Source organism: Bactrocera latifrons, unplaced genomic scaffold (assembly GCF_001853355.1).
Source record: "Bactrocera latifrons isolate USDA-ARS-PBARC rearing strain unplaced genomic scaffold, ASM185335v1 scaffold_186, whole genome shotgun sequence".
Taxonomy (NCBI): Eukaryota; Metazoa; Arthropoda; class Insecta; order Diptera; family Tephritidae; genus Bactrocera; species Bactrocera latifrons.
The window spans coordinates 409,119-432,983 of record NW_017535363.1 but is presented as its reverse complement, the minus strand read 5'-3'; the positions used below and the strand labels follow the sequence as shown (position 1 = coordinate 432,983).

Sequence of the window (23,865 nt, the reverse complement as noted above, 5' to 3'; positions counted from 1 at the left end):
GAAATCGCAGGCCACCAACCTTTAAGATCTCTCCATCAACAAATGGGAAAAGTGGCTTCGGGGGAATGCAGAGAAAACGCGAAGGATGATGAGGCGCCGGAACATTAACTATGAGAAATCTGTAGTTTTTAAAACAGAAAAAACCTGTGGGGAAGCATATCTTGAGCAAGTCTTGAAATCTGATAAATCCAAAAGATTCAAAAAAAACTGTAATATCCAAACGAGTTGGAACCCTTTGAAACATTTTATCTACCAATATCACTGAGTTTAGTCCTTTACAGTACAACACTGTGTCTCAAATTGCTTTCAGGTCATAAGCACATACATATTTACATTTATGGATACAGCCAGATTATGATCATATGTTGTTGTGTGTTTGGCACACATTTTGTACCACATACTTTGTGCATTGTTCTATAATCTACCCACTGAGTAGCACGCCTATTCCAGGCATTATTTTCACTTGCTCCGTTGTCGGCCGAAGGTTAAGTAGGTTGCCTGGCAGCTTAAACAAGCTAAGCCACATGAGTTGTGGATGCTTGTGACCCTAGAGCACAGCTTGCTTTCTAAGCACACTCTATTTATTTATATAACTATTCATGAAGGCGCGCGCATATGTTTATATGTGCTCATAAGGCACACCTTGAACCACAAGATAAATCATAGTTTAAGGTCAGTTGTACGGGCGACAACTTTTCGAATTTTCGTGACAGTAAAAATAGTTAACGAAGCGGGCACTTATGTGTCATGTCATGTAAGTGAGATTTATTTATTTAAATTTAAATGATTTGTTTTTCGGTTATTTCGTTCATTTATTTGTTTGTTACACGGTGTAATTTATTTATTTATTTTATTTAAACTTTTTTTCGCATAGCAAATGATGTAATGGCTCCAACGCCAGAGCAATTTGCATGCGAGCACATTAATAGTCAGTAGAAATCGGCAGAAATAAATTGCTTGTCAGTCATTGCTAGTTTTTATTGGGCAATATAATTTTTTCTACAACACAGAGTGTCTCATAGGCTTTACTTTTATTTTGTGCGTGATTTATTACAAGCATACATGCTTTTTGTTGTTGTTTCCTTTTATTGACATGCAGTTTTTGCTTGGGCTCGGTGTGTTTTGACAATTTGCATACAATTGAATTGAATTTGTTTACTTTTACTTCAATTATTTTTTGTTTATTCGTCAACGGCCAGCTGCGCCATTAATTTTCTCTCGGATCGCAAACCAGGCAGTTTATAATTTATATTTTTCCATAGGCATATATGTAGTTGATATCTGTCCATTCGGAATCGACCGAGTTTACAACAGCGCGCCAGTCGTTTTCGCTATTTGAAGCCAATTGGAGACTACAAGTGTAGCCAGGTTCTCCTCCACCTGGTCTTTCTAGCGGAGTGAAGATCTTCCTCTTCTTCTCACGGCAGGTACTATTCCGAATACTCTCAGAGTTGTAGTGTTTTCATCGATTCAGACGACATGAACTAGCCAGCCTAGCCGTTGTCTCTTAATTCGCTAAACTATGTCAAAGTCGTCGTATATCTCGTTCAGCTCATCGTTCCATTCCATCGACTATAGTATTTGCCCTGGCCAATGCGCAAAGAACCATTAATCTGCCGCAGAACCTGTCTCTCGAAAACTCGTAACATCAACTCAACAGATGTTGTCATCGTCCTTGCCTCTTCGCCATAAAGCAGGACGGGAATAATGAGTGACTTATAGAGTTTGGTTTTTGTTTGTAGACAGAGGACTTTACTTTTTAATAGCCTACTTAGTTCAAAGTAGCACTTGCTTGGAAGAGTTATTCTGTGTTGGATTTCGAGGCTGAAATTGTCTTTGCTGTTAATACTGGTTCCTTAATAGACAAAGTTATTTAGTCGCGTGTACGACAACTGTTCCTTTGATGACAGGAGATATTTCGTCTTGCCGTTGTTCACCGACAGACCCATTTGCTTCGCTTCCTTATCCATTCTGGAGAAGTAGATAAAATGGCGCCAAATTCCGACAAAGCGGCATAAAGTCAGCTCCGTTTCGTGCTGTCAAAAGGTGCTTTGAAGTCGATGAAGAGCTGGGTCTTTTCACTGGTCTTTTGCAAGATTTGGCGCATGGTCAATATCTGGTCAGTTGTTGATTTTCCAGGCCTAAAGGCACATTAATAAGGTTCAATCAGTTTTTTGGCAGTGGGCTTTAATCTTTCACACAGTACGCTCAGTTCGCTCGATAGAATATTTAGAAGACTTATCCCACGGTAGTTGGCGCAGATTGTGGAGTCTCCCATTTCTTGGATTGTGCAGAGCACACTTAAATTTCAATCGATGGGCATGTTTTCGTCCGACCATATTCCACGTAAGAGCTGATGCATTCTCCTTATCAGTTCTGCGGCGCCGTGTTTGAAAAGCTCGTCAGGCAATACATCGGTCCCTGTCCCTTTGTTATTCTTCAGACAGGTAATTGCTATTTGAACTTCTTCATGGTTGGGCAAGGCAATGGATTCGTCCTCTATTGGAGAATCAGGTTCACCATCTTCTGGTGTTATGCTTTCACTGCCATTCAGCAGGCTGGAGAAGCGTTTCCTTTATAATTTAAGTATGCTTTGGATGGCAGTCACTAGATCACCTCTGAGGGTTTTACAAAAGTATGCTTCAGTCTAAAAACCTCTCTCTGCTAGTTGCCGCATCTTTGCGTAGAACTTTAGAGTATTACCTTTGTCGGCCAGCTTGTCAACCTCTTCGTACACACGTACTTCGGCCTCTCTTTCTTTGGTCTGCAAATGCGACTCGCTTCTCTGTTCAACTATCGGTATCTTTTCCATCCCGCACGTGTTGTGGAATTACCTGAAAATATTCTTTCCTGTTTCAATAACTATACCATGCATTTAGAGCTTTTGGAATCCACTGTAAATTGGTTATCATAAGCACAACAATATTTTTTAAGGTTATAGATTCCTCTGTCTTCACTGGTTATTAAAATAATAATTATTTTCCAATTTGAAAACAGGGCATGCACCTTCAGAGCAGAGTTCAGCTCGAGTCAGTTTTGCCTCATCATACTAAGTGAGCCAATTAAGAGTCGTAGTTTCCGCTAACCTGACCTCCGTGAACTGGGTTAATAATATCAAGCAAATTAATGAAATGCTCATCTACATACCAGCAAATATATTTTAATTGATTAAATTTGACGGAATATTGCATTTGGACCAGCATGTCAGTGGCTACTTGACTTGCTTTAAATTAAAGCATGAAACCTGATGAAGCGCTTAGATCGCTGAATGCTATTACGACTGTGAAAAAATTAAGAGCATGAGCAGAGAAGAAAGAGTACGTGAAAACGAACGAAACCGTCAGCTGAGGAATGCGCATGCAAATGCCTCTAAATTAGCACGAAATTCCGAGCACGCCAATGTGCAACATGAGACCTCGAGCTGTTGCATGCACCAACGCTGCACGGACATGACGTAACTCACTCGATGCAAGAAGCAATTAGAAAGCGCACATAAAAGAAGTCAAATAAGAAGGAAGAAGCTACAGCCGAGAGCGTAGAGCAGCGCACAGGAAGCAGCTTGGGCGGCGGTTGCCGTGATTGAAGTCAAAGTGGAAATCAAAAGCAGCTACTCACGGCCACTTGGCTTAACGGAAGTAGTAGCGGAACATAATGCACAGGTGGCTTGTCCGTTACTTAGCGCCACACATAATTGTGGCTCAAGCGAGCGGCTTTGCTCACCTGGGAGGAAGTACTTGTGAGATGCCGCAAGCCTGCCGCAAATATCAAATGAGTTGTGGGCGACAATGGAACGCAGCTGACAGTGGTTGACAGCTTTTGTGTCGGCATGCACGCTGCTCGCTTGACATTACGGTGCTTGCGCTTTGTTGCATGTCAATTAGACGCTTGACGGTAATTAGAAAATTACGAAATTACCGCACAGAGTGGCCGAGCTGTCAACCAACGCACGTTGACAGTTCGCGTTAAGTTTGCCTGACAGCGATTACGACGATTAAGCGCTTAAGTGGTGCAGCGATGAAATCGAAAAATTGAGGTTAACGCATCGCGTAAAAACTTGGGGAATTAAAAAATTATGTGTGCGGAAAGTCTAATTGTTTTTCTCTTTGTTTTTATTTTTCAACCAACGCATTCGTTTTTGGAGGTCATTAAATGAGGTTTAAAAATATTAGATTAGTTGTGAGTAAGCGAGACCAGATGTGGTAACTCTTCGAGAAAATGTATGGGTTCTTATTAAGACTCAGTGGTGTAAAGTTGGGCTGGAATCTATATTAGCCACCTCAACAAATTTGTGATATGCACGAAGCGCTTTTTCGATAAATGCGTCTTTTTTTTATTCATATTATAGACTACATGACATCATAAAGACCTCTCTCAGCTATCCAAGTGGAATACCTCTATACTTTGGTTGCTAGCATTCACTTCATAACCTAACCTTGTTACTATAGTATCAGCTGAAAATATATACCAAAAATGTTTGTTCCTTCCTTCCTTCAAAGAGGTGTGAATTCGCTCCGACAGCCGAGCGGCTATATTGACTTCGAGCTCGCTGACTGTGCGCTCAAAACTAGGCAGGGAGTGCATGGCCTCACTAGCAAAGCTTCAAGCTTCTGTCATATTAGAATTGTATGGGTGTCCGGTCAGAGCGGATTCGCTGAAAACTGCGAGCCGATGTGCTTAGTTAGGTAGACACACTTTTCCCAATTTCAATGGATCAGTCGCCAGTAGTTCCGAGAACCTCTTAGAGTTCACTCTGCGACACACTTACAACTATTCCTATGTCTTCTTGTCTTCTAGCTTTGAATATTTGGACCTCCACTGAGCTCAGCAAGCACTGGTTAAAGATCAAAATTTGAGCGACTGCGATATCATTCTGACCCGGAGTGAACTATAAGAAGTTCTCGGAAATACGGGCTCTTAACAAAGTCAATCTCATCACAATATTCTGACTGGTCCCTGTCCAATTGTTTCACACGTGATGCCGTTAAATATTTTGTTGAACGTTCTTGGCTAAAGCTTCCCCCACACAGCTTCTAGTTACTTCGTCTTCTATTGTTCGCCTTTTGCCAGACTGAGATTAAAATATCTCGTAAGACACACCATTGACGAACCTAGCAATTGATATTCATTGCCTTAACAAATTTGTGGTAAGCGCTTCAAAAAGCTTCATCGATCTATAGTATGAGGATTTGCTGATCCACTTTTACAAGTTTACGGGTAACACAATTGACGAATATTATCTGTCCAAGTGCGACCGGTCGATTTTGGATCAACCCTACGACTTTATAGACCCTTCTGTTGCGATTATATTTTTCTTACGAATATGCCCTTTTATGAATCTCTTAAAGTTTCATTTTAGCTTGAAAAAACTTTATAAAAAATCTCGCATCCATGAAAAATAAAACAGGTCGCTTCGAACATAGTGAACATAATGGGTTCTCATGAATTATCTTTTGGAAAGGTTTAAAGACAAAGCAGCGAGAGCTTAAATGTGATATTTTATACTCAGAAACTTTGAAGCCATCGAGCGGTGGGTACAAAAACAATGAACATATAAAAATTATGCCGTTAAAAGTGTGAAAAGAATGCACTTAGTGTTAAAAACGGAGTTTAATTTAATTAAAAAATGATACTTACAAGTAATGGAGTTGTTGTTGTTGTTGATGGCATCGTTTGATAACATTGACATGCATATGAACACAGAAGCGTCGAGCTCGAGCGTGAGGTTTACTAAGCCATTGCTGTTATTTTTGTTGCTGGTGCTTTTATTGTTGTTGCTGTTTTGCTTTGACTGCAACGTGCATGTATTGGTATGTTGATGTCGCACACAAGATATAACCATATTACTTGTCAACGCTACACAACAATAGAATTTATATTATGCACGACTGCATTTTATGACCACAAACACACGAGTTACTAGAATTTTAGCTGCATGTAGGGATGTATGTAAGTCATGGTATATCACCGCTTTTATCCATGCTGTCAGCGGCTGTCGGAGGCTATGATTAGTGCTTGGATATATATGTTAGTACATGTACATATGTGATGATGTGCATGACAAGAGAGTTGCAACTGATATTTCTGATTAGTTTCATTGTAACTGGTTTGTAACTAGTTGTGTAGAGACCAGAAAAAAGTATATGCTTTTGCTGGGCAATAAAATATGATTTTCTTAATTACAAATAATTAAATTTTTTTTCGACAATTCTTTATCGAAGCGAATAGGTAACTAGTTGCTAACTAGACAAAAATTTAATAAAAGCTGTTATATATATATAACTATTTTAATTTTAAATAATTAAAAAAAGAAAAGTTATTATAAATTTTTAGTTGATGTGAAAAAATTATTAAAAATTTTCAAAGAATTTTAAAATCCAGTAGACTGTAGTAGTTATAGTTTAGCAAAGTTCGAACTAGTTTAAACAATTTTTTTATTATTTAGTCAAATTCGTGCTAGGTTGAAAGAAACAAACAGGAAATGGGTCAAGGATATTGATTTTTAAAGTGCAATCGTACTGGTTTAATTGTAACGAGTTTTAGACTAGTTTAAAAGAAGCCAGACAATATCGTACTGCCTTTCAATAAAAAGTATGCCAAGTTTTCTAGAGCTAAAATATTTAAATATTGTAACTAGTTATTTTTTTAACGAATTGTTACTATTCTATTAGTAACTAGTGCTGAACCAGTTAGAAATATAATAATAGCTGTAAATATATATTTTATTTCAAAAGTTAAAAAATTGTATCTTGACCTTTCAAAAAATTGTAAAATTTAAAATACTTAATTAGTTATTTTTTGGTCTCATTCGCACTAGTTCCATCCAAACTAATTATTATTAGTTTTAGACTAGCTAAAGTGTGAGTGAGAAAAAATTTACTTCTACTTTGTTATAATAAATGCATATACCATATTTTTCTAGAAATGAATTTATTTTTTGAATTGTTCCTATTCTGACCATAACTAGTACTGAACCAGTTAGAAATATAACAAAAATTGTAAATATATTTTACTTTTCCATTGTTAGAAAATGTATTTTAGATTTTCAATAAATTATAAAACACAAGAGACTGAACTAGTTATTATTTAATCAAATTTGCACTATTTTGAAGAAAACTAGTTCAAAATGGACCAGTCGAAATCAATGTGTTTTATTTTTGGAAAGCAGAAAAATGCAGTTTTATATATTTTTATAAAATTTTTTGGTAAATACGATGGCTTAAATGGTACTAGTTGGGAACTAGCTCGTTTTATAGTTTATGTTGCGAACATCAGCTTTATTTTATTTGTTCTAAACATTTGCTTATTACTATAATTTATTGCATGTATATATATGTATCAGCATATACATACATACATATATACATACATACATATAAAAAGTATGTACGCTTATTCATCTACTTGCATGCTAAACCGAATCAGTAGCTTGACGCCAACGCATTTTAGTGCTTGTCAAAGACATAAATAGAATAGTTTGAGTTCATTATCTAACTGTCATTATTTGAAAAGTTGTTGTTATTGTTGTTTTGTTGCAGTGCAGATGCAGTGACATTATTAAGAAATGCTGTGATTATTTGCACGCAAGCTTTAACTATAGTGTGTACTCTAGGGGCTTTCATTAGTTAAATATGCGATAAATAATTCCAAAGAACCCCTGTCAAATTCCTCACAAATACCCAAAACTCTTACGTCCTTTTTTTTTTTGTTTTTTTTTAGGGGTTAAAATGCCTTCACACCGTATAAGGCTCATCACAGTACGTGAGTGGTGTACCCACTCTTCTATCCCGAATTTTTTCTTTGCCTTGTTACCGCTTTCTCATTACTTCAGAACAAAGTTTCCAAGATGGATCTGCGACAGGTCAGTTTCTATTCTGCCTGTGTCCACAAATGCCTTCTATTGACTCGTGTACTCCGAGTCCGGAATGCCTGCGCCTCTATGCCTGTTTTAGTGTCTACGTCTATATTTCACATACCTGAAAATTTGCTGCCAGTTTTGTTCGCCTGTTCTCATCTTTTTAAACTAGATTTTCGTTATTGAGTTGTTCAAGCTTGTTTTCTAATGTCTTCCCTACATCTTTCCAACGGCTACACTTAAAAATGGTATAGATGCGTCGTCTATTGGTTTGTCTCCGTAAATGATGGTAGAACATGATTCTAACTAAGATTAATTCTTAACCTTGCCTAAGGTTTCTTATTTCGCTTAAAAGTTGTTTATACTCCTGACTTCTCGGTTAAATATGGAAAGCATCCATTCCAGCCAAAGAATCGATATTTAATGGACACAGTATGTCTCAGAACACTCACAAAATGGCGGTACAACTTCAAGGTACGCTGAACGATAAAGATGATATATTACCTAGAAATAGTTTCAACTTTCTTGTAACAATTCTTTGAATCCGCTTCTCTTTTGAAGTGAAGTGATGTGAGTGGGATGTGTGGATTCACGAAAATCTAATTCTCTACAATTTTTCTAAGCATTATTGCGTTGAGTAATAATATCCAGGTCGTTCCTCTTCAACTGATGGGATATCCACTGTCAAAGCACTATCAAGAAACTGGCAGGATTAACTGAAAAGGGGGTCCCTGAAGCCCTGTAAGACGGGCAGAAACCATAATTAAATATTTTGCTTGTACTTTCAGCTGATACCACGTTCCTCCACCCAAGAACTTTAACAAAATGCTCTCCAGCATCTAATATATGCCCATACATATGGACAAATGTCAGACTAGCCTGCTTTGATGAAGCACTGCACTTAGCAAATCAAATATTTGCTTAGTGGCAACGCTGTGCACTTTGCTCCAAAAGATTTATGTGCTTTATGGTAATTTTTTAGTGTCACTGGAAACTTTAGACGTAACTAAATCTGCTCGTGTATCTACATATACATATATATATGTGCGTGTGTTAGACGAAGGATGACATAGTGAGATTGGCATACAAGGAACATGCATACATGCCCGAATATTATGTACTACATATTGTAATAGTGGTTATGTGCTGCTAATACGGACTATGTCATCGGAAAGTTTGCGCGCCGCTGCCGTCCAACGAACGCCGGARATGCTGCGATGCAGTGACCTGGAAGCTCAAATAGCGCCACAACGCTTGGCGACACTGTGGGCGGCATAGCAACGCCTGCACAACAGCAAAAACAATAAAAATAACAGCTAAATCTATAATAATAACAATAACAACAATATGTTGGAAGGCGGCTGCCACCAGCAGCGATAAGTGCTTGATGATAGCGTCGCTGGTGAAGGCGATGATGTGGTCCATTGTAGACAAGCGGCTGCTGAAGACAGTTGAACATATGTATATGTATATATATACATGGTTGTGTGTGTTTGTATGTGCGCCTGAAAGCACAATTCGAACTAGAGATAAATGAGATTCCGCACGCGATTGCCGTGCCAAGCATAAAACTAGAAATGCCTTGCTTGGCTGAGTTTAGCAGCGCAAGAAGTGCCTGGACTTGGATTGCATAACTAAGCGCCAGTCGAGTTGTTAGCTAGCTGCGTAGGTAAGTGTGTGCGCCTTGCCTTTATTATTAGTGTTGACCTCATTCTGCCTTGACCGGATTCCGAAGAAGTGAATTTGCACAACAACAAGCACACATCTACATACATATGCGTACATATATATGATAACATTTATGAATTATGTGAATATGTATTTGTGTCAGTCCAAGGAGCTGCTGGCATATGAAATTAAAATTGCTGCTATTATTTTTATTTGCTTTAAATGGATTAAATTTTTGAAAACACTTATGCCAGCAGCACTTACATACATACAAAGACATATACATATGTGCGTGGGTGCCAGCCGTAAGTCAGTGCATAAAATTATGCACACACACATATGTACATGTATTTTTTGCAAATATGATTTGCATGCTACATGCCTATCTAACTGCCTATCTTTTTATCAGTCGAGCTGCTATATGCTACACTATAGACATATAATAATGTATGTATGTATGTATATATTTCTGTGCGGCACGACAATATATGCCAGTGGCACTTATTTGATTGAAACAAATTGTTTTGAACGCAATTTTTAGCGTAATTACAGCAGCTATTATCGTCTGCAGTTCTACTACACACACACAGCCATGTATGTATACAAAGATTTTTTAGATTTTTCGTGGCATTTGGCATACCTAGAATAGCATGCCATACATTTATTTGTGAAAGTTTTATAGTAATTGGTTGTGCGCTTTAAAAATACGCATTTCCCTAAATTAAAAAATTTATTTATGATTTTGAGATTAAGCTATTATTACACTGGGTTGTTAGTGTATGTACATATATCAGCTATATGATATAGAGCTACGATCTGTACAATATATTTCGAGATTGTAGCTTTGTCTAATACAATCATTTGTGCCAAATTTCGTGAAGATATCGTGTAAAATAAAAAGTTTCCCTTACAAGGAACTGATTTTGATCGTTCAGTTTGTATGACAGCTATATGCTATGGTTAGCCGATTTAAACAATTTCTTCGGTGATTACATAATTGCTCCAGAAAATTACTCGTGCCAAATTTCGTGCATACATCTCGTCAAATAAAAAAGTTTTCCATACAAAGACATGATTTTGATCGTTCAGTTTATATGGCAGCTATATGCTATAAAAGTCCGATTTAAACAATTTCTTCGGAGATTACATCATTGCCTCAAAAAATTATTCGTGCCAAATTTCGTGTGTATATCTCGTCAAATAAAAAAGTTTTTGTCCTTTTATATATCATAATCATATCCATATGGATATGATTTGGTTCCTTCCATTTCAATGGCCGCTTTATGTTATAGTGGTCCGATATCAACAATGCTATCAACTGAGCAGTTTTTGGAAAAGAAAAAATACGTGTACAAAATGTCCCATCAATAGCTCTAAAATTGAGGGAATAGTACGCGTAAATACATACAGACTGTGATGGCAAAATCGATCCAGCTCATCATGCTGATCATTTATATAACATAAGGCCCAACTTAATATATCCAGTTCCAGTTAAAGAAGTCTCAGATAAGATATGAAACAAACAGACAGATTAGTTTAGTTTAAAAGTTTGATCCTTACAGTGATCACATTTGGACAGCTAATAATGTCGGTCCATTGTGATACCTAAAACTTCTATATAATATAAATGAGGCTATCGCAAATCACAGTTGAGACGGCTAATGTCAGTTTCGGTTATGGATTGTGGTTCGCCKAGGGTAAGACTACCGCGATATTTCAGCTTCAGTCTTGCAAAAGCTGGATTCACCCACCTCCACACAACTTTGCAAACTAGCGGCTGACAAGATTTTAGCCCTACAGCATGAAAGCCTATTGGACAGTGTCCAAAAAGAACCACTACGATTTCGCAGTAAGAACTACTCCAATTGCGGACACGTAATTCAGTAGATCTTCTACCTTCTACTCTAGATCGAAATGGCATCGCAGTAGCACAGCAGCTGGTCGTCGAAAACTGCTAATCGCACATGAGCGGACATGTGAGCGGAGCAAGGGTGCCTCTCGAGCTCATTGGCTCTGCCAGCGATTCCGCTATGACCATTCATCGAAACGAGTTCGACGAAAAAATAGCTTGATTTTATTTCTAGTGAAGACAGGCAGTCCTTGACTAGCTTAGAGCGTACAGTTAGCGAGCTCAGCGCTAATATAATAATAAATCTCACTGTGCTACTTCCCTAGCGTCTTTTCCCCATCCACAGACCCCACAGATAGCCAAGAGATTTACAGTTTCGGTTTCAATTTTTTATTCATAAAAAATACCAGTCCAAACAGACATTTGAGTACAATGTTGGGCATTTTTTCGTGTTGCTGTAGCAGCCTTTTCCTATTGAAGGGTGTTTGTGAGGCGAATTTTTTTGGTTAAGGCTCGCCAGATCATTTATAGCCCTTTGCTGCATATGTCTATGTTTCTTCTTCTTCTTTAACATTATAACCTGGAGTCCGCCGGGACCGATATCAGAAAACTTCGTCAGTTGCTTCTATCTTTTACGTGGCCACGCCAGTTTTACATTCAGGTGCAAATAGGTTGTTATATAATTGGTCCTTCTATTGGATATGAATAAAGGAGCCTTTAGCTGTATCATAATATTCCGGGGATAACAGCGCTGTCGTTGGATTTTTATACGATCAGTGGTCGTGGTTCCATCTTATTCGATATTCATGACTCGAGCGGACGGCTATTCTTAACTGAAACACTTTCCTGAAAGCCTATCGAAAGGTTTTGTGAATATAAACTCTTAAATAGAGCTGCTATTGATTTCGAGCCATAAATAAAGATATTCTCTGTATCGGGTCTAGATTCTTCTTAGCATTCGCATATATGTACATACATACATATGTATTCCATTACAGTACTGACTGACGTAATTACTGTCGTTTTCTGTGCTAATGAATTATGTCTCGTGTTAACTTTAAGTTGTTGTCATTTTGGCATTTAACACCTCGTTATTTCTTCAACAACAACAACAACTTATTAAAGATGTGTCGGCATGTCCGTCTTGTTTGCTTGCTCAGGCACCTGGCCGAAACGTTGGAACACCAAAGCATGCGTGTCGGTTTCCTCTTCATTGCACATGCACACCATTTACAAGCTAATATTATACTTATACATACATGCATATATGAATATCTGTTTGTATGTATGTATGTATGTATTTGTGGGTAAACATCACATTTTGAGGTGCGAAATCTCAACTCTAAGTTGGCTGACTCAGACGTGCGAATATTGATTGGATATTCAAGAGTTGGTCAACAAGTGAGGAACTATGATTTTAGTTAAGAAGTTATGTTTGTATATATAATAATTGGTGTTGTTGTTGCAACTAGTTATGCAATTTCGTGCAGATAACGCAATTGCTTTGAAGCCAGAGGCAAGTGTGAAAATAATTAGTTTAGACTAATCAAGTGTAAAAATCATCCTTCTTCTAGATAAACCATAGACAAATGATTATATTAGATCCTTGTCTATTGTACCCTTTCCCTACAAAACTTCATTTGACCCAGCCGTATTACCTTAGTACAGCTTCACCTTCGTAGCTTTAATTGCCCGACTGTCTCAATCCTTCCAATTATGAATGTGGGTCAATGCAGGATTATGTGCTCTCGTGTCTTTGCTTTTTTATCGCAAAAGCGATACTGATCCGTGAAAAGTACCCAAATCTGTGCAGATAATACCATAGCATGTAGCAGTGACTTATATAAAACCTCAAAAGCGTCTCTATTGCACTCTGGAAGAGCGATTAGTTTGTTGAACCGTGGCCAGTGCGTTTTCTACTGGCCTTTTTCTCTTTTCGTAGCTTCTCTTGTAAAGTGTGTTAGCCAACATCGAAAAATGGTTCCGGTAGTAGGATATATTTTTCAGTGGCAACTGAAGAACAGGATCGATTATCTTCCTTAAAGTTTTCATAAAGAGCATCTCAGAAAATCTGTCAAGCATTCGTATTTTCTGAGATGCTCTTTATCAGGACTTTTGGGAAGATAATAGATCCTTTTCTTCTTCCTATACTGTAATAAATAGTGCTTCAGAAATATTTTCGAAAGTCTTCTAACTTCGTGTAGCAGACAATTTTTCTTCGAAGAGGTTATGGAAGTCCCAACCTGAAATAGGTACTCCCACTTATAATTTTAAAAACGCACATTATAGTTGAAAGTAACTTATACTAACCTTAAAAACTACATTTTTGTTTTTGGCTTCGATGTATGTGCTGTTAGTTCTCATGAACTTAAGCTTCGTGGAAGATGTTTTAAAGTACCAAAAAAAAAAAAAAAAAAAAAAAAAAAAAAAAAAAAAAAAAAAAAAAAAAAAAAAAAAAAAAAAAAAAAAAAAAAAAAACACACAAACATTATACCAGGAGCTGGCCGCAGATAGTCCTCCTAAGATAAGCTGCTTTCGAAATATCTAGAATTTTTCTGACCACGCCTTAAAACAGACTATTGCTTAACTGACATTTCTTCTAGAGAATTACGATCGTTTATGGTTGAATATTTATCTGACAGAAAGGATGGATTGTTTTATAAGCTATTCTTACTTTATCAAGATTTTTGACATCGATGTTAGACTCATTGATACCGGCCAAAGTCCTCTCAACGGTCAATTTCAACTTAGTTTCAAGTCTTAGTAGACTTCAGAAAGTGACATGAGAAGAAAGTATCTCAATTCTGTACAGGGTATAATAATATGCATAGGTCTCTAATGCTGGTAAGAGAACTCATAATGGTTTAGAATTTTATTATATGCAGGACAGATCTCTTAAATATAAGCTCCAGTCAAAATTTTACATCTCCGCATTGATTTTAATCTGGTTTTTAAATTCGTCTACCAATCGTTGTTTACTTTTCATAATTGGACTCTGGAGAGAAAGAGAGAAATATCAGCTCATATATTTTTCATATGCTTATTTTGATACTTGCAAGCACTTAGAAGTTCTTATTTATAACTTGTACTGAACCAATTCGAAACTAGTGTCATTTTCCTCTCCTTTACGGCGGACTACAAACGGTCAAAACTGAGCGATTGTAACTGGTAATTGGATATTACACTAAGTATAACTGTGATATCACATGCAAGTGACCCTCAAGTAATTTATCGTTACTTTTCCTAAAATCTACCTATCAATTTCGTTTAAAGCATACGCAAAGCCAACAACAACAACAACGACAAATTGCGTAACTAATTGCCGACAAAACGTATGAAAATTTGACGCCTTCGCGCGTTGCATGTTGAACATGTGGCAAGTGTTGGAAATCCATACATTTTCTAACTGCAGAAAAACCAGAAGCACAAAAGCAGATAAAGAAAAGGAAACGCAGAAAATGCCGAAACATAAAAGGCTAATTAACTAAAGTAAACAGAGCAAAACAAAAGCTAAAAGGTTTATGTAAAATAAAACGCGCTGTGGAGGAAAGGGCTTGGCGAAGTTGCCGTATGGAGGGTCTGACGAGCGGCTAACAAGACGCTAATTGTATGTAGTGAAGTAAACAAAAACAGAAAACGAGAATAAATTAAATAACAAAGGGCAAAAATAATAACAAATTACTCAATTATAAGGTAATTTTAAGTAAATAAAGTGGATATGTCTAACAATGTGCCGGAAAACAACAACAAAATGTGTATTCGAGAGGCCAATGTGTTGGTAAATATATATAAATGTGAACAGAAGAATAAAAGACGAGTTTACACTAAATGTTTTAAGTATCGAATTGCAGTTGGAGAATGGTGAATGGTGACCGCTGGGCAGAATTGTATGCAGTTGCATTACAAAGAAGGTTAAGACTTTTAGTACGGTAAAAAATAATTATATAATATAATCATAAAATATAAAAAAGTGGTTACAATAACAAAGTAGGTCGTAAAAATAGTAAATAATAAGAAAAAACATTAACTTCGGTGCAACAAGATGCACAAATAAAAAATTCATACAAGAAGTTGATTTGGAGCGGTCAGTTTGTATGGCAGCTATATGCTATAGTTAACCGATCTGAACAATTTCCACGCAAATTATTAGGGTTCCTATGATCATAATTCATGCCAAATGTCATGAAGACATCTCGTCAAATGAAAAAGTTGTTCATACAAGCACCTGGTTTGGAGCGGTCAGTTTATATGGCAGCTATATGCCATAGTTATCCGATCTGAACAATTTCCTCGCAGACTATTGCCTTGGTTTTTACAATAGTCTGTGCAAATTTTGAAGAAGCTAAGTTGTCAAATATAAAAGTTGTTCATACAAGCACTTGATTTGGATCAGTCAGTTTGTATGGCAGCTATATGCTATAGTTATCCGATCTGAACAATTTCCTCGCAGATTATTGCCGTGGTTTTTAAAATAGTCTGTGCAAATTTTGAAGAAGCTAACTTGTCAAATAAAAAGTTGTTCATACAAGTATTTGATTTGGATCAGTCAGTTTATATGTAGGGCAGCTTTTGTTGAGAGATTATAGCATCCCACATTCAAATTTCAAGAAAGCTAACTTAAGACACCAATATCGCACCACAAGAGAACAGAAAAAAGTCACGAGTAAGGCAAGCGAAAAATTAGTGTTGACAGCGCTTGTGGTTGCTGACGGGACTTACCTACAAAACATATATTTCTACACATACAATAGACATAAAAAACCACCACAAGTTTTCAATAAATCAGGCAAATTGTTTCCTCTTTTCTTGTTGTTCTTCTGCATGCCAAGTTTAAAGTCCAAGTTGCGCATATTTTGCAGATGAAGTGGCAAAACCGCAAATAACTTGGGAAGAACGTAAAAAGTTAGCAAAAAAGTAAACACTTGAAGTAGAAGAAAGATGTAAACAATTATATGTATACATAGCTTCAAATCAGCATACAAGCTTTATGTACTATATGTACCTTCTCTGACTTTCTCTAACCATCACAAACGCTTATTTTCTTTGCAAATGAAGTGTAGTTGCCTTGTGCATATTACCTGACAATCTAGAAAAACCGTCTTTGAAGTATTTTGCAACATTTTCTTGCAGGGTTGCATTTCTAATTATCTATGCGTTTACTTTGCTGCATATCGATTACAGAAAGTGTGCGCGCTGCTGCTTCAGCTATGCTTTTGCTCTTAAGCGCAGCTTAGTCGTATTGATTACACGAACTGCTTGAAGTCAATGGCTCGGCGCAAGAGTTCAAGATTAAGAAAGCGATGTAATTGTTGTAAACTCAGAAACAAATGTTTAATGTTTGTAAGGAAATATGTAAGAAAGTATGCAGAAAGCAAATTATATGAAAAAGGTCTACTATTTATGAAGCAAATATCGATTTGAAGATTACATTAGATAATGCGCGGTCAGGCATTTTCCACTTTTTCATAATAAAAATCCCAAACTTATTTTGTATTAAATTGATTTGGAAAAGTATTTATAAATATGTTTTTTTTTTCTATTTGCAGATAATCTACAACAACCACTATTTTTACAATCGTAAGTAACACTTTTTCTGATTTTAATTTATGTCCGAACATTTTACAGATTCTAAACTAGACAATACAGTACAATTTTATCAATAAGCCTTTAGTTAAAATTCCTATTTCCTTCAAAACTCTAAAAAGGATTTCTAAAAAGCAATTAGCGATTTAATTGCCCTGATCTGAGTTCATGTACCACATGGACCTGTTTAGAACAACTTGTCCAAGTGAGTTCTCTGTTTGAAACGATCCCTTAATCTAATCTAACCTAACTTAATAATATATAATAATCAGCTTCAGGTTTGAGATATCGTTCTGAAAGTTTATCGCACATATCTGTCTTATTAGTATGTCTGCTCTGACGTCGGGAGTGTACGTGTTGAGTGGGAAGATTTTTCTTTTAGGGTTAGACACTGATTCTCCAAGGGCGCTCTCTATCGCTGCTATGACGTTTTTTGTCGTTAGGAATCAACATCTCTGATTTCTACCGTGGCCTTTGGTTTATGGTCGGCTGTGGATGCGGTCTCTTTTAACTTTGAAAGAAATACGGTTTTCCGCTCTAACACCAGTAAAAGTGCTTCTGCTCTAGTCTGCTCTGCTTTTGATAATAATCGTTTCTTTTGGCTTTTCTGAGTATCAGTTTTGCACTGTTTTGGTTTTTCATGAAGATCCGAGGACCCGAGGCAGAACATGCTTCCCCACAAGTGTTGGTTGTTGAACTCTACTTTTACCAATAGCATTTTGTCCATTCTTAGCGAGAATTCGTCTTCTTTTGTGATACTGGTGATAGTTGTAACACTAGTGATCTCAGAACCTTTTTACTTCTGCGTAAAACATTCCTGCATTCTTGTTTGTTCTCTTCACTGTTGGCGTTTTTATTCATTAGTGTTGCATTTTATTCGATTGACAACCAAGTGCTCAAGGTAGATTGCGTTCAGAGCCAGGCAGCAGTTCTTCCAACCGAACCTATATGACCAAATTAATGCTGGCATGCCTAAAACGTACTTAAGACGGAAGCAACTGTGATATTGATATGCCTGGTGGGGCATTTCATCAAGGGGGTCACTCTTGCTTACTAAAGTAATAGTATGTCCCTTTGGTGGGCTGAGCTCAGTCACTATGCTATGTAACTGTTATACAAACCCACAGACCGAAATCTATGACATAAGAAATGCGCTGAAATGCTCGATGTAGTGGAGGTTGTAATTTTTTCGCTTTTTTTTGGTTTGTCCCCATTAAAATTTGATGTACCAAATGTTTTGACAACACTTAAAGTACAAAAAATTACATTTATTTATTTAGCACTTATTTTTTCTTGTAMGTCTCCAAAAGTGTTTTCCCTAATGGGATGTGCTAAAATGTTAATGAAACAACATTAATACTAATTTGTAGAAAAAATTTCCAAAAAACTGCTTTAAACTAGCAAATTCAATTAGCGACATTTATTCTGCTAAATTGTTATTATTGTTATAATCAAAGGCATTTTTGGACAAATGCCGCTGAAAATCATTAATTTCATTTGAAAAAAGTCAACAAAACCAAAGGCGTGTAATATTTGAAGAAGGCGGTAGCGGCTTCCGTGCGCAAAGTGTTGTTGAGGCGACGCAAACTAATGAGAATACGGCACGAACAACGAAGTAAGCAGGCAAGAAAGTAGTTTGATGTATATTGTAGTGTTGATGTATACATAAGAGTGTGTTAATTTTTTTTTTTTTTGTTTTGTTTTTTGTTTTGCTTAATACGCTACAAATAGGTTCTTACACACCTCTTAGAAATTCTGTGCTAGTATGAGCTTTAACTGTAACCGGAAGGTTCTCCGCCTTATAATTTTCTATCATTTTCTTATTAGCAGATCGGAACAGTCAAATCTCATTTTCAACTACTTGAAAAACTATTTCAGTTTATAGGTCTCCTAATATAACTTTTCCAAACAACCATGATCAAAATTGACTCGGACTGTGAACTCTTAGTAGGAAATGGAAAGCTCTACAAAAAGGTCTCTTGTGACTTTTTTCAAAACACCATGATCAAATTTGACTCGGACTATGAACTGATGGCACGAAATTTAATGCTCTATAAACAGCTTTCTTATAACTTCTTCGAAAAAACCATGATCAAAATTGACTCGGACTGTGAACTCTTAGTAGGAAATGGAACGCTCTACGAAAAGGTCTCTTGTGACTTTTTTCAAAACACCATGATCAAATTTGACTCAGACTATGAACTGTTAAGAGGAAATGAAATCTCTACAAAAAGGTCTCTTATGACTTTTTCGAAAAAATCATGATCAAATTTGACTCGGACTGTAAAAAAATACTTTTTCACGCATTTTAATAAAAATCTTTAATAACTTTGAATACCTTGAAACGGGACAAATAATGTTACACAACTTAAGAAAATAACGAAAAACAACTACAACAACAGCTGTTGCCTTTTAATTATTGTTGTTATAATTTGTTTTCCAATTTCCGATTAATGACTATTGACTGAAACGCTTTCCGTCGCTTTCCGCCACGCGTAGCGCCAATGTATGCGTGTATTTTTAAGCGCTCGATCGGTAGCATTGACCTTGCTCACGGGCAGCGTTCGGCGTGCTTGTGGACACTGGCCACCGCGGTAGTACGCGCGCTGGCCGACAGCTGTGGCAAACCCAACGCGCGCCCAAATGAGGCAGAAACTTTTATTTGACGAACTGATTGAATGCCGATGCGAAAGGCAGCAAACAGAGCGCGCGCCTGCGTGTGCTACACTTCCTATGACGTCAACACTAGCAACGCCAGCAGGCAACACTAGTAAAACCGTAACACCATTTCAACCACGTGCTTCCACGGGAAAAGCAGCGCGTCGCAGCTCAAGTTAAGCGTAGCCTCGCGCCGCTTGAAACAGCGCGTCACTTTCGAGTGGCCAACCGGTTTATATTTATGCTTACGGCTAATGGGCCAGTTAGTTCGTGGCGCTCACAAATGCTATAAAACCGCGGCGCGCATGCGCAGTGATTTCATGCGCTACAAATAAACTCACTCGTTTATGATTACGTTACATTTATATTTGTATCACAAATGCGGCATTTCTCATTAATTTTACTTTATTTCGTATTATTTCATTATTAATCGGTGTGTGTGTGTGTGGTTGAACCTTATTTATGCTCACATGTATATATGTATGTGACTAATAACTGCTTATATTTATGTTGATATCATTGATCATGCGCTTAAATAAGCATCGCTGTTGACTTTGAAGGTGGCTGACGTAACATTTTATTGCTTTATTTAAATTCGTTTTCGACATTTACTTGCATGCTACAAGCATTTGTATGGATCCAATGCAAGTGCTAATGAAGTTAATTTATTCAGAGACATGATCCCAAGACATTTATCAATTAAGTTTCCCATCGATCTGCGGCAATGCATTCGCAATGGAGTACAGTGGGCCAAAAGCGAGTATGATAGCTTTTTAAAATAATATTTGATTAGCTAATAAAATCACTTCGAAGTCGTCGAATCAGCACTGACGCATCTTGAAGAGTAGAAATTTTTTGGAATTTGGTTGCTGCATGGGTTTTGGAAACATTTTTTTTATATACTTGGGTAGCGGAAATGGGTCGTCACTTCAGATTCTCTTTTGAAAAGTATAAAGTGTGGAAAGGGTTTATATTAAAGAGAGCACGTCTAACAGAATTGGTAGAAACAAGACTAATCTCTAGAGACTTTATCTCAATAGGAACTCCAATCTCAAGGTTACACTGAAATGTATGACTTTATAAAAGAATTTTTTTTAATAAAATTTCAGCAATTTTCAACCACTTTGCACAGACCTGCCGCAGCTACCTAAATTGCTCAGCATGAATTATCTGCATTTAGCGACGTTTTCTGGCAATTTACAGATCAACGTCAAACGATTGACAGCTAATATGAATAGCTTCAGCCTTCATTTGATTTCGTATATAAATACTTGTAACTTTTGCGTTAATTACAAGCATACACATAAACAAACATACCATACACACATACATATGTATAAGATTCAATCATTTAGACGCTTAATTTGTTATTATAATTTATTGTCATTGTCATGGCATACATATCAGTCAATCAGTCCGGGCTTGCAATTCAAGAGCATACCCATATACCTGTGTATGTATAGGCATATGTATAAACACTCATATGCATGTACATATGTAGTAAAAAGAGTCTTGATACATATCTTTCTTAATTAGTTTAGATAGATCATCGCTTTAGGGGTCATAATTTAAATAAATTGTTGCGTAATTAAATTTATAAGCTTGTGAGCGAGGTAGAGTGCTAAAAAAATCAAATATTTGAAAATTTTTTTGACCTTGAGTATTTTAAAGCGCTTGCTTAATTAACAGAAAACTAAAATTGAAATATTTAAAAATATTTTACATTTTTATTGAATAATAATATAATATGATGTGGCTTATTTAAAATTGTTTAACAAATTTTTAAGCTAGTTTATACGGTCTCGAAAAAAATATAATTTTAATATTTTTTGTCGAAATTTTCAAACGTTTCCACATAAACAACTAGTTGGAAATAATTATTTTGTAAGAGTTTTCAATAAGAAGAAAAAAATATTTTAGACCCGAAATCGAACGGAATTCCAAAATTTCGGGATTTAAATTTTGCAGTTTTCTAAATAAAAAAGTTTTTATATTACGATTTATAAGTTAAAGGGGATCCCGATATGAGTCCCGAAATTTCGGGATTTAATTTTTGAAGATTTTAAAATAAAAAAGCTTTTTTACCATGATTTCCAAGTTAAACGGAATCCCGAAATTAGTCCCGAAATTTCAGATTTTAAGTTTGGCAGCTTTTTGAATAAAGAAAGTTTTTATATTATGATTTCCAAATTAAACCGAATCCCGAAATGAATCCTGAATTTTCGGGATTTAAGTTTTTTAGTTTTTAAAGTAAAATAAAGTTTTTATATTATGATTTCCAAGTTAAACCTGATCCCGAAATGGATGCCGAATTTTCGTGATTTACATTTTACAACTTTGAATTAAAATACAATTCTTATATAATAGTTTCCTACTTTTTTGTCACCCAACCTTAATTATTTTAGTTCCGAAATCAAACGGAATCCCGAAATTATCCTGAATTTTTTTGCAGTTTTTAAAATTAAATAAAGTTTTTATAATATGATTTCCAAGTTAAACGGAGTCCCGATACCTCGAGATTTTGAGTTTTCAATATAAAATAAAGTGTTTATCTATGATTTTCAAATTAAAAGGAGTCCCGAAATGGATCCCGGATTTTAGGAACTTACACTTTACAATATTTAAAATAAAATAAAGTTCTTATATTAAAAGTTTCAAATTAACAGAATCCCGAAAAGGATCCCGAATTTCCGGGATTTAAATTTTATTGCAAAAAAAATTTTTTTAATAATACTTCCCAAATTAAATGGAATCCCGAAATGGATCCCGAATTTTCGGGATTTATATTTAAGAATCTTGTATTACAATACAATTCTTATATAATGGTTTCCTTCTTCCTTGACCCTTATACACTGAGCATCAAATTTGACCTGTACTCTCTTTATAAGCATAAGGCCCTTTAAAACATATTTCAAATAAATTAATAAAAATAATAATCACTTATGCTTTCTTTCTAACGCTTGGGTCCATTGCGCACACGCTAAAATATTTTAATTGCTCTTATCAATTAATAACGCACTGACCTAACTCAATTAAAGGCGAAATTGCTTGAGCACTTATTATTTAAAATTTTTATCGCTGAATTTCCAGCAACAAAGCAACAACATAAACCCGATAACTGAATAAAATGTCGGTTTAGTTCGTGGCGCCACTTTTACTAAGGCCTACATACATACATATAGTATATATTCGTATGAGTATATATTAATTTGAGTGATTGTAATTCAGTTTGGCACAACTTGTGCTGGCTTTTGCCACAAATTTATGCTCGACAACGCCCCAGAACCAAGTTGTCTATATAGTATATACATATATACATATGTACCGCTATGCCTGCAGCGTCGCGTGGCACACTTTTGCAGTCGTGCCAGCTCTTGGGCACCAAGTGGCAACCGCTTACTTCCATCAAAATGTTCGAAAGTGCATATTCATGCAAATAAACGCAGACACACACATATTCACGATGGCATCTGAATGTGTATGTATGTAGCTGGATATGTAAATAAATTTCCAAATGCCTTCAAAGGCCAATTGGCTGCGTGCGGCAGCAATTAGTCAACGATTAGTCATAGTTAATTAAAGTTGGAGGCATTCAAAGGCAGAGCTTTGCGGCGAAGGAACGGCTTGAGACGATGCAGGCGACAGCTGATAACAAGTGGTTACATGTATAGCTACCTCATATGGATAAATAATTATTGTATATTTTTTAAATTTTTACAACAAAAAAATTTCATAATGTGTTCATCAGTTTTGTATTTTACTTGCCACCATAATTACAACAAACACATGACAGCTTATGAGTCCGTTATCTATACACGTACATATGTATATTGGCAATTCCTGTTATGATTTATATTCTATAAAATCGAAGTTCTGTGAGTAACACCCATCTACCGATTTGTTTCGATGGAAGAAAGCTATTAATATATGGTTATTTATTGTTCCGAGGGTCATTTCCAAGCTGATGTCGAGTAAGTTCGGGGAAAACCGCAAAATTGCATTTCCAGCAATGTCTTAGGTTAGATGAGAACCTCTTCGCGTAATTCCTCTACGCTAATTTCGAATAAAATGCAATTCAGTTGATTTTTGCCACGGACCGTGTTGCACGCGCGTGTTTGTTGTATTCTCCTGAAGTTATTGCTATTTTTGCAATAAGTTAATGTGAGAAAAAGATTGAATTTAAAAAACCGAAGTTAATTAATTACAAAGATTAAGTCTTACATAAAAAAATTATACTTATAAAATTAAATGACAC

General features: G+C 36.2%; 1 protein-coding gene across 4 annotated transcripts in view; it reads left to right on the top strand.

Annotated features, from left to right (window-relative positions):
* LOC108967392 (protein unzipped) overlaps nucleotides 1–23,865 on the top strand; it is a 106,175-nt gene that overhangs the window by 44,148 nt on the left and 38,162 nt on the right. For all 4 annotated transcript variants that reach the window (XM_018930770.1, XM_018930769.1, XM_018930772.1 and 1 more), the window contains exon 4: nucleotides 16,916–16,946. The gene's annotated coding sequence lies outside the window, so the exon portion shown is untranslated. The remainder of the gene's footprint in view (nucleotides 1–16,915; nucleotides 16,947–23,865) is intronic.